Raw genomic sequence first — 12,643 nt, forward strand, 5'->3', positions numbered from 1 at the left:
TAAACATTGCAAATTCGTAGCCTTCTTCTTAGTTTCCATTAAGAAGACTATACTGAGACCTTCCAAAATTAAGCTCTTATTGCCCATGGGTTCCCAACCCTTCGACAATTTCAACTAAAAATTATCATGGCTCCTAGTGGGACTGGTCCACAACACCCGTTTGTTCTTCAAAATATGGCTTTTCGGTAGGCCTATTAGTCAATCCTTCAGGTTAAATCCTTATCATTGTGTGCTCAAATTTCTCTTTTCATCCACATCTTTCTTCAGGATATTCCTTTTGTTCCACACATTTGACCAACCTTTTCCACTTATTATTTCTAGAAGATATTGTCTTTGTTTCAAGAGACTTTTCCCCCCTTGATTCCTCCACTTACTGGTTTAGTGCCTCTCTTACCTTAAGATTTTTACTTTCATATCTAAACTTTGTTTCTTTTTCACCATTTAGTTGACACTGTGGCAATAATCTTGCTACATCAGACACATCTACAACAAGTGGGCCAAATTTGTCATCAGTAGTAGCTTCTTTCAACCGGACTATTATTCCCATTTCCTCACTACCACTTTTATTGTTCTCTTGGTAGGCTAGCTCTTAATCTGCCAAATGATACCTCGTTTATATAACCCGTCACTATGTTTGACTTGAGGGGGTGAAGCCCTAAGCCAAGGTCTATAGGTTAGGTTGTTCACATCCTCATGTAAAACTTTTAAGGGGTTTCCTAGATTAACAATTATAGGAAACCAACAAAATTTTGAAACTTATGATTCTTACAAATGATAAATAAGCAAATAATGCGTATTTTTCTCCATAGGAAGACTTATCTTCGGTGCACTTTGATTTTCCTTGGAAGATGAGAGAAACAAGATTTCACTCCCTTGACTATTCTTTCTACCTTTCTAGGTTTATGATGACTATAAATGAGAGATAATTTTTCTGTCAGGAAGGGGACCTTGTTTCACGTTAGTAGGTATTAACCCCCTTTTATAACCACTACTCCCATCAAGTAGCAGTTACCTTTAGAAACTTCTCTTATTTAGCCCAATTACAATTTAGTCCTTAATTATTAATTATTTATTTATAGTCCCTACATAAGTCACATGTCTCTCACATGAGACATTAATTCTAACATTCTCCCACTTGGCTCATGTGACATTACTAAACATTATAAACTAAATAAATAAATAGATTAAACTAACATAATGTGCATTAAAAAAATGACTAAACCATTTTATACATTGGGTACATCATAATTTCATGATTAAGAATAGGAACCAATTTGAGTCATGGCTGTTGTACATCACCTAATTGACATAGTCCCTTCCATGTACTACAAATTAGTCTTCTTAATATAACCATTAGTTAGGAGTACATAATTGGTCCAATATAATGTCTTTATTCAAGACAAACATGTTAACATTACTCTAACATAAACATGCATGCAAATATAGAGAATAGGTAATTAGAAACATATCATAAATGACCTCAGAGTGTCAGTAAAAATACATAAGGTAAATTACACTTAATGATCATCAATAACAATAATGCCCATATTTTCAATATGTTCTATAAATGTCTTGGGCGGTAATCCCTTTGTCAAAGGGTCAGTTATCATAAGGTTTGTGCTAATATGTTCTATTGACACTCTTTGTTTTTGAACTTCTTCTTTCACAACAAAGTACTTCAATTCCATATGCTTAGCACCCTTAGAGTACTTGTTGTTTTTAGAGAAAAATACTGCTATGGAGTTATCACAATACATTTTCAGCGGCCTAGCAATACTGTTGACAATTCCAAGCCCTTAAATAAAGTTCTGTAGCCAATTAGCCTGAATTGTAGCCCCAAAACATGCTACAAATTCAGCTTCCATGATAGATGCAGCAACAAGTGATTGTTTTGCACTCTTCCATGATATTGCTCCTCCGCCTAAGAGAAATACAAAGCCAAGAGTGAATTTTCTTGTATCCACACATCCAGCAAAGTCTGAGTCTGAATATCCAATCACCTCAAGGTCATCGACCTCCTATATGTAAGCATGTGATCTTTTGTTCCCTATAAGTATCTCAGAACTTTCTTTGCAGCTTTCCAATGTTCCATTCCTGGATTACTGTGATATCTTCCTAACATTCCAGTTGCAAAGATTATGTCTGGTCAAGTACAAATCTGAGCATACATAATACTCCCAACAACTTATGCATACAAAATTGCTTCCATTTGTTTTCGTTCCAGATCATTTCTAGGACATTGTGAGAGACTAAATTTGTCTCCTTTCTGAATTGGAACGGGAGATGTTGAACATTTTTTCATCCTAAAACTCTCTAGTACTTTATTGATATATGCTTTCTAAGACAAGCCTAACAATCCTTGTGATCTATTTCGGAATATTTCTATCCCTATCACATAGCTTGCCTCACCCATATCCTTCATTTCAAAGTTACTAGAAAGAAACTTCTTAGTCTCATGAAGAAGACCAAGATCATTAGTTGCAAGCAATATATCATCAACATATAGGATTAGAAAAATAACCTTACTCCCATTGACCTTCAGATATATACACCGATCAACAGTATTTTCTTTAAATCCAAAGGAAATAATGGTATCATTAAACTTCAAATACCATTGGCGGGAAGCTTTCTTAAGACCGTATATTGATTTCTTTAATTTGCACACCATGTGTTCCTTTCCTTCAACTGAGAACCCCATTGGTTGGTCCATATAAACATTCTCCTCTAATTCTCCATTAAGAAAGGCAGTTTTCACATCCATCTGATGTAGCTCCAAGTCATAATGGGCTATTGATGCCATGATAATCCTAAAAGAATCTGTAGAAGCAAATCTTATGGTGAATCAAAGTGATTCAAAGGTGTTTTGATGATAACAATGATGATAACAAAAGATGATGACAAAGGTGATGACAAAAAGCTCAAAGATCAATAAAAGAACAACTTAAGTGAATCAAAGATCAATCAAGAACAATTCAAAAGTTCAAGATAAGAATCAAGAAGAATTCAAGACTCAAGAAGAAAGTCTAGAGACAAGGATCAAGATTCAAGGTTCAAAGATCTCAAGAATCAAGATCAAGATTCAAGACTCAAGATCAAGATTCAAGACTCAAGATTCAAGAATGAAGAGAAGACTTAATCAAGATAAGTATTAAAAAGTTTTTCAAAACTTTGAATAGCACATGATTTTTTGACAAAACCTTTTACCAAAGAGTTTTTACTCTCTGGTAATTGATTACCAGATTGTTGTAATCGATTACCAGTAGCAAAATTGTTTTGAAAAAGTTTTCAAATTGAATTTAAAACGTTCCAATTATTTTCAAAAAGCTGTAATCGATTACAATGTTTTGATAATCGATTACCAGTGCCTTTGAACGTTGAAATTCAAATTCAAATGTGAAGAGTCACATCCTTTCACACAAAAGCTTTGTGTAATCGATTACACTAATTTGGTAATCGATTACCAGTGTTGTTTCTGAATAAATCAAAAGATGTAACTCTTCAAAAGGGTTTTTGACTTTTTCAAATTGGTTTTAAGTTTTTCTAAAAGTTATAACTCTTCTAAATGGTCTTCTTGACCAGACATGAAGGGTCTATAAAAGCAAGGCTTTGATTTGCTTTTCAATACAATTATCAATTCATTCTTTCACACTTTTTACATTCATTCAATCAATCCTTTGCAAGCCTTGAATCTCTTTGAACTTCTTCTTCTTCTTTGTACCAAAAGCTTTCTGAAGTTTTATGGTTTTCCAAACCTTGAAAACTTGTGCTATTCATCTTTTCATTCTCTTCTCCCTTTGCCAAAAAGAATTTGCCAAGGACTAACCGCCTGAATTCTTTTTGTGTCTCTCTTCTCCCTTTTCCAAAAGAACAAAGGACTAACCACCTGAATTCTTTTGTGTCTCCCTTCTCCCTTGTCAAAGAATTCAAAACGACACAGTCTGAGAATTCTTTTGATTCTTCCCTTTCCATAATACAAAAGTGTTCAAAGGACTAACCGCCTGAGAATTCTTTTGTATCCCGATTCACAAAGTATCAAAGGTTTAACAGCCTGAGATCTTTGTCTCAACACATTGGAGGGTGCATCCTTTGTGGTACAAGTAGAGGGTACATCTACTTGGGTTTGACTGAGAACAAGAGAGGGTACATCTCTTGTGGATCAGTTCTAGTGGAGGGTACATCCACTAGGTTCAAAAAGAACAAGGGAGGGTACATCCCTTGTGGATCTTTGCTTGTAAAAGGATTTTTAAAAGGTTGAAAGAAATCTCAAGGACCGCAAGTCGCTTGGGGACTGGATGTAGGCACGGGTTGTTACCGAACCAGTATAAAAACTCTTGTGTGTTTGTTTCCCTCTTCCCTACTCTTTTACTTTCCGCTGTGCATTTAATTTCCGCTTTTACTTTCTGTTAAGATTCTCTTTTACTCCTCATTCTCTTAACAATTTAGTAAAAGCCTTAGAAGAGTAATTTTTTTAATTGGTAAAGGTTTAGGAATAATTAATTCAACCCCTACTTCTTAATTATTCTGAGGCCACTCGATCCAACAGAATCCTTTCGTGAGACCGACAAAAACGTCTCTTTATAATCAATGCCATCTTTCTGAGTAAATCCCTTAGCAACAAGTCTAGCCTTGTAACGTTCAAGGTTGCCATGAGAGTCACGTTTAATCTTGAAGACCCACTTACAATCAACTCTCTTACAACCATTTGGTAATTCTACAAGGTCCCAAACACCATTATTTTCCATGGAATTTATCTCTCATTTCATGGCATTTAACCACTTCTCAGAATTATCACAGCTTATAGCTTGTGAAAACAAAACTGGATCATTATTATTAATGCTTAAGTCTATTTCTATTTCATGTAAGTATACCACATAGTCATTCGAAATAGCTGGTCTCCTTTCTCTTTGAGACCTCCTTAATGCTAGTTCCTGCGGTTCTTCCACAATAGGTTCATTATGTATCATGGGCTCATTATTGTGTTGTGCTTTTTCATTATTATTTGTAACAATAACTAAAGGAGCAATCACCTTACTGCTAGAGGCACAAGTTAAAGGGACTTGAACTCTAACTTCTTTAATTTCCACTTCTCATGGAATTGTAATCCCACTGATTTCACTATTTTCAATGAACCTTGCATTTCCAGTTTCGACAATTCTCACACTATGATTAGGACAATAAAACATATTCCCCTTTGACTTTTCTGGATAACCTATGAAATATCCACTGATTGTTTTTGCATCCAATTTTCTTTCTTGCGGATTATAAATCCTTATTTCTACCTGGCAACCCCAAACATGTAGGTGCCTTATATTAGGTGTCCTATTTGTCCACAGTTCAAAAGGTGTCTTTGGAACTACCTTACTAGGAATCCTATTCAACAAATACCTGGTAGTTTTCAAGGCATACATCCACAAAGATACGGGTAAAGTTGAATTGATTAATATACTCCTAACCATATCCATTAAAGTTCTATTACACCTTTCTGATACACCATTTTGTTGTGGTGTACCAGGTATTGTGTATTGCGCGCAAATGTCACATTTCTGAAGAAGCTTAGCAAATGGACCTAGGTGTCGCCCAGTTTCATCGTATTTTTCATAATACTCACCACCTCTATTAGAACTAATAAATTTCACTTTTCTATCTAATTGCCTTTCTACTTCATTCAAGTAAATTTCTAAGACATTTACTGCCTGAGATTTCTCATGCAGTAGGTAGACATAACCATAACGTGAATAATCATCAATAAAGGTGATGACATATCTTTCCTTTCTTAAAGAACTAACATCAAAAGGTCCACAAATATCAGTATGCACAATTTCAAGAAGCTGAGTGCTTCTTATAGTTCCTTTCTTTGTATGTTTTCCCTTAATATAATCCACACAAATATTTAGATCCATAAAATCTAGATCAGGAAGAATTTTGTTCTTTATTAATCTTTCCATCCTTTCTCTAGAAATGTGACCTAAATTTTTATGCCACAAGAAAGCAGATCGTTCATTCACTAAACTATGTTTCGTGCCAATATTATGATGCAGAGTTAAAATGGTTTCAACATACAAACCATCTAATTTTAATTTATATAAACCATCACAAAGAACTCCAGTACCAATGATATGATTATCCTTAAATAAACTGAAACATTCATTACCAAAATTAAAAGAGTATCCAGTAACATCAAGTTTAGATAATGAAACTAAATTCCTAGATAGACTAGGTACATAAAAAGTTTTCAGTAAATCTAAATGATGTCTAGTGTCAATTTTTAAATGATAAGTCCCGACTGCTTCCATTGGAGTTTTCACTCTATTCCCCATGAAGACGAAGTTCTCATTTGGGCTTATGGTTTGGATTGTAAGGAATCCCTTTCTTTTCGAACCAAGACTTACGCTTTGGGCAATCCTTCTGGAAATGTCTAGATTTTCCACTAAAATGACAATTATTGCTCTTCGAGGCCTTCTTCTGGATTTGCATAGGACCGTCATTGATCTTTAATGGCCCTTTGCCTTTATCATGCTTCTTCATACATCTTTTTCTAGCTCCTTGATTCCTTCAGTGGCCTACATAATGGACTGAGTGACTTCCTTGATTCTTAAGCATCGTTTCTTCCTGAACTAACATATCATGCAATTCATGCACATTCCATTTATCTTTCATGGTATTATAGCTCATTTGGAACGAGCCATACTCAGACGGTAATGAGTTTAGAATAAACTGAACAAGAAAGTTCTCATTCACAGCCATTCCCAAGGTCTTAAGTCTTGCTGCAATGTTTGTCATCTCAATGACATGTTCATGCATAGTATGCAAACCATCAAACTTCATGGTGGTCAGTGTACTCATTAATTTCCCAACAAGAGACATATCAGTTGTTTGTGAGCGTTCTCCCACTAACCTCATAAACTCTTTAGCATTATTGGTCTTAGGGAGAGTTATCTTAATACTATCTGCAACAGTTATTCTCATGAACATTAAGCTGAGTCTATTAGATCTTTCCCAAGCTTTATAATGGGCTTTCTCTTCATTGCTACTAGCATCAGTAATAGCAGCATGCTTCTCTTCCAATATAGCAAGATCAAGATCCAAAACACTGAGATTAAATTGGACTTGCTCATTCCTTCAAGAAAACTTTCCTCGTGATGTAGCATCATGTAGAGATTGTAGGCCTTGGATCTTTTTCATCAATGGAGTCCTTTGGAAGATGAGTCAAGAAAAAGCTCACCACCATAGGAAGTCATGGATAAGAGCTTGAAGGTAGGAGAAGATGAGTGGAGATAAAGGAAGAGAAGGAGCACGAAATTTCGTGCCTCAAATGAGGTATGAACTTTGAAGTGTAATTCTCAAATGATCAAAGTTGAAAAAATGCACACACATGGCCTTTATCTATATAGCCTAAGTGCCACACAAAATTGGTGGGAAATTTGAATTTTTATTCAAATTTCACTTGAATTTGAAATTGAATTTGTGGAGCCAAAATTTCACTAATTATGATTAGTGAATTTCAGTTATGGTTCAGCCCACTAATTCATGATCAAGTCCAAGATTCTCTACTAAGTGTGCTTAGATGTCATGAGGCATGTAAAGCATGAGCACATGCACAAAGTGTGACTATATGATGTGGCAATGGGGTGTAGCAAGCAAATGCTCACCTCCCCCTCTAAAATTTAATTGGATAGGGCTTTTCCCAATTCAATTAAATTTATTTCCCAACAGACACATCAAATATTCACATAATGCATATGAAATTACAAAACTATCCCTAATACAAAAACTAGTCTAGGTGCCCTAAAATAAAAGGGCTAAAAATCCTACATTTCTAGGGTACCCTGCCTACATTATGGAGCCCTAAATACAAGGCCCAAAAATAATGAAACCTTAATCTAATGTGTACAAATATTAGTGAGCTAATACTTAGCCCATGGGCCTGAAATTTACCCTAAGGCTCATGAGAATCCTAGGGTCTTCTCTTACATCTCTGGCCCAATCTTCTTGGAGTCTTCTATCCAATGCCCTTGGGGGGTAGGATTGCATCATTCCCTCCCCCTTGAAAAGGATTTTACCCCAAATCCAAAGGTTCTTGAAACTCAGGGATTCTTTCCTCTTTCCTCAACACCTGTAAAAAAATAAAAACATATGTATTAGTGATGTCGGGTATGTTAGAGTAGGGTAAGGACTAAAAACCCCTTTCGTGGCCATCTTATCATGAGAGAACATAGTTCCTCACCAACTCAAAGAGTGGTGCTACAAGTATAGAAAAATATGGGACAAACGTTTTGTAAAAGTTTGTTAAGTCATTGAAGCCCCATATTTCCTTTATACTTGGTGGAGTAGGCCACTCAGGAATGACCTTTATTCTCCTAGGGTCCACGAGAAGCCCTTGATCACTATTTAAAAAGTTAAGGAAGGTAATGGAATAAAAGATACCTTTTTATTTATTTTCACATTGATTATTCCTACAAAAAATTATGACAAACCTAAGGTGTCCCATATGAGCACCTAGGTTTGTATTGAAACAAAAAATAAGAACAAACCTACCTAATGAGTCCCTATGTATGTGAATCATGAAGATGTTGGATGCATGGGTGATTTTACAAAAAAGGGTTGCACCACTCAACACATTCATTATACTACCTATCATAGGGATTTGGTGCCTCATAATACCTATTTTGGGCACCAACAAAGCACAAGGAGTGAAGCTCTTATGAACCAAACCCTCATCCAACAACTCTTTTAATTGAGGAATAACCTCAAGCTCAAGAGGTATGACAGTGCTAAGGGATGTTTCCCTTGAAAGGAGAAAGTAGAAAGATTGTTTAAGAAGGAGTGCTCTTTTGATATCACCTTTTGTTGCAAAATAATTTTCCTTCTTAACAATCTTCTTGGAGGAATCATTTTCCTCTTTTCCTTCCCCTTGGCCTTTGAAGACAAGGCCTTACTATCCTTATTTTTCTTTTGTTTTTCTAGTTTTTCTTCCTCATCCCTCTTGTCATACCCTAATTTCGTCCAGGGACGTTTGTTTACAACCATTTAAATCCTTGTCAGCCGAGTTGAGATGCTTAACACACTTCGCCATGTAACCTGTAAAGTTTCACGACGTTTCGGAAGGAAATGAGCAAAATATGAAAAATAAGGGGGGTGAACTGATCAATTTAGGGGGGTGTACCTAGTCTTGGGCCCATCTGGAACATTCTGGAGGAAGGTTGCTTCAGGTGGAAGCTACCTAGCTTGCCTGGGCTAGCTGGGTGGCAACCACCTCCCTCATTTTTGCTATAAAATGGCGTTTGGGGATGAGGGAAATGGGTTCAACACTTTGGATATTCAATTTTCACTTAAAATTAGGGAGGAGAAGAAGAAAGAAGGGAAAAATCTAAGCCGAGGCGCTTCCGTAACGTTTTCGTGATCAATTTCATGGGCGTTCTGCACCGTTCTTTGTTCGTTCTTCACCGTTCGTCGATCTTCAACCGATTAGTTTTTTATTTTGAAGCTTTGAATTCATTCTATGCACCCTTAGGGGTCCATTCTTGCTTTGTATGTTTTCATCTTCATTCCTCTATTTTCAATATTCTTTTTCTTCGTTTTAAGCAAGTTTCGACCGATCATTTAAGCCGTAACCTCACTTAATTAACGTTTAATTGAATTTCAACCGATCGTTTGTGTTGCAATCTCGTTTAATTGCCTTTAAAATAAAATTGAACCAATCATTCATGCCATAACCTCGGTTAAACCAAAAATAATAATACAATAACTGTCAACCAGACATTTTACTTTGAAAGTCCTCTTTAATGAGTTGAGAAATAACCGAGAGAAACTAAGGCTAAAATCAACTCACAAGTCAAGCATTTGCCTGCAAAAAGGTCATTTGAAACCATTTCAAGGTCCAACGCCTTAATGGTCCCTTTTTACTTTTATCGGTGAAAACGAACCATTTAAAAGTCTAAAATCAACACCCCATATAACATTCTTGCTTTCTAAAGAACTACGTAGGTCTGAGTTCCTCGTCGCAATCGAGGATATGTAGGAGCAAAAGCCCCGCTTTTGTCGACCCCAAAAGATAAAAAACATAAAAAAGGGAAAATAAAATAAAATAAAAGTCATGATTTTGCAAATTTGATTAAAGGTTGCCGTCCCTTGTGACGAACGCATGGGGTGCTAATACCTTCCCCGTGCGTAAACAACTCTTGAATCTTTTATTCTTAAAATTCCTAGACCCACTTTTGGTTTTTTCTAATGTTTTCCTCAAATAAACGTTGGTGGCGACTCCGCGCGTTTTCCTCCCTTGGAAGACACACCCGTGAGTCTCATGTCACCCTCCCATCGAAGGTTAGGTTGTGACAGTTGGTGACTTCACTGGGGACTGTTTTTAGAGAGTTAGGCCTTCTAAATCTTGTGCAAATATCATGACTTTCCTTTTTGTCGGTTTCCCTTTATTTCTCTTATGTTCTTGTATATAACTCTTGGATGCTTTTAGTGCTTTTTATTAATGTATGCATGAGGTAGACGAACGCATGGGGTGCTAATACCTTTCCCATGCGTAAACAACTCTCGAACCTTTTATTCTTAAAATTCCTAGACCCACTTTTGGTTTTTTCTAACGTTTTCCTCAAATAAACGTTGGTGGCGACTCCGCGCGTTTTCCTCCCTTGGAAGATGCACCCGTGATTCTCACGTCACCCTCCCATCGAAGGTTAGGTTGTGACAGTTGGCGACTTCACTGGGGACTGTTTTTAGAGAGTTAGGCCTCTAAATCTTGTGCAAATATCATGACTTTCCTTTTTGTCAGTTTCCCTTTATTTCTCTTATGTTCTTGTATATAACTCTTGGATGCTTTTAGTGTTTTTTTTATTAATGTACGCATGAGGTAGATATTTATTTATTTGATGCACACAAACACCAACACTTTTTGCACACACGGTGAGTTGAAAAGGGGCCCTATACCCGGGTCCATGGGAACATAGGAAGTGGAGGTGAATCTGTGATCATGATAAGTCTCCGACTTGCATGATGATAGTGAAACCTCATCTAGAGTTTTTCTCTTTGATGATATGTTGCCGCTAGTAGTCCCTACCGCCACAACGTTCATATCAAGGGAATGATATCTCTAGAAACCATTGAGAAAGATATAACCGTCTTGGGAAGTTATCACTAAAAGTCTTTTAGTTCCTCCCGTTTAGGTTCCTAAAATAGGGGCACGAAGCAAACACGTTGCGTGTTTTGTTTTCTTTAACACTGCCATGCATATCCTCTAAATGTCATGTACGTCTCTGTTATATGATTATTTGATGATATTACCATGCTTGTACGTCCCCCTGTTACGCTATAAACCACACGTTTTTTACGCGTTCGCATTGTGTCGTCACACGCGTGTTGTATGTTGGTCTCGTCATTATGTCACGGGAAGCTAGAAGGTCCATGTCACCTTCTTTAGTGCATACATGAGGCACTGTGCTGCCAAATGTTGCAAGTAAGAAGAGACACTTTTTATGGCTCTCATGTCCGTAAAATACATTCGTATCATGCACCGCATAAGCATCTCTTCATGCATTCATCCATTTCTCCCATGATACATGTTAGAGTAGTGATTCAGACAAGACTCTTAATTCTAGTAAACATGGGATCAAATCAAACACCTATGCCTAAGAAAAGGTTCTATCAAGTCAAAATCAAGAGCTTAGAGGTCGCCAGTTTACGAGAGTTAGGGCAATTGATGGGTCAACTTCAACGGCAAGCCTTCACCAAAGCCTATGGTAAGATTTGGGACCTAGCTACGATAGAAGTCTTCATGGAAGCGATTGCATCCCTTACCCAGTATTATGACTAGCCCCTCAGGTGCTTCACATTTGAGGATTTCCAGCTAGTGCTGACGGTGGAAGAGTTTGAAGAAATCCTGAGATGCCCGCTGGGAGGAAAGAAGCCATATCTTTTCTCGGGGTTCTATCCCTCCATGGCTAGAGTTTCCAAGGTAGTGAAAATCTCAGCATGAGAGTTGGACCGGGTAAAGTAAAATTGGAATGGGGTAGTCGGAGTACCAAGGAGGTGTTTGGAGGAGAAGGCAAAGGCCTTGGCAAATCAAGGTGAATGGGCTTCCTTTGTTGACATCTTGGCGCTTTTGATCTTCGGAGTTGTCCTCTTTCCAAATGTGAAAGGGGTAGTGGACCTAGCAGTGATTGACATTTTCCTTGCCTTTCATCATGGCAAGGAAAGCCCGATCGTCGCCATTTTGGCTGACATGTATGACACGTTCGATCGGAGATGTGAAAAGAGCAGCGCAAGAATTGTTTGTTGTACACTGACTCTCTATGTGTGGCTGGTTTCGCACCTTTTTCGCCAAGAAGGTAGGCCCGCCTGTCCACTACAACGTCACCGCTCGTGCGCCGAGAAAGGAAAGGCGAATTGGGACCAATTCTTGGCTAGCATGTGTTGGATCAAGTGGCCTCAGAATAATTAAGAAGGGGGGGTTGAATTAATTATTAATGTGTCTTGACTAATTAAAATTTATCCTTCTTAATGTTACTAGATTCAATTAGGCTTTACTACTAAGTTATGAGAATGTAAAGAACAAAAACAATAACTTAGACAAAAGTAAAGCGAAAATAAAAAGTGCACAGCGGAAAAGTCAAGAGTGTAGGGAAGAAGAAAGCAAACA

This window comes from Glycine soja, chromosome 10, assembly GCF_004193775.1.
Source record: "Glycine soja cultivar W05 chromosome 10, ASM419377v2, whole genome shotgun sequence".
NCBI lineage: Eukaryota > Viridiplantae > Streptophyta > Magnoliopsida > Fabales > Fabaceae > Glycine > Glycine soja.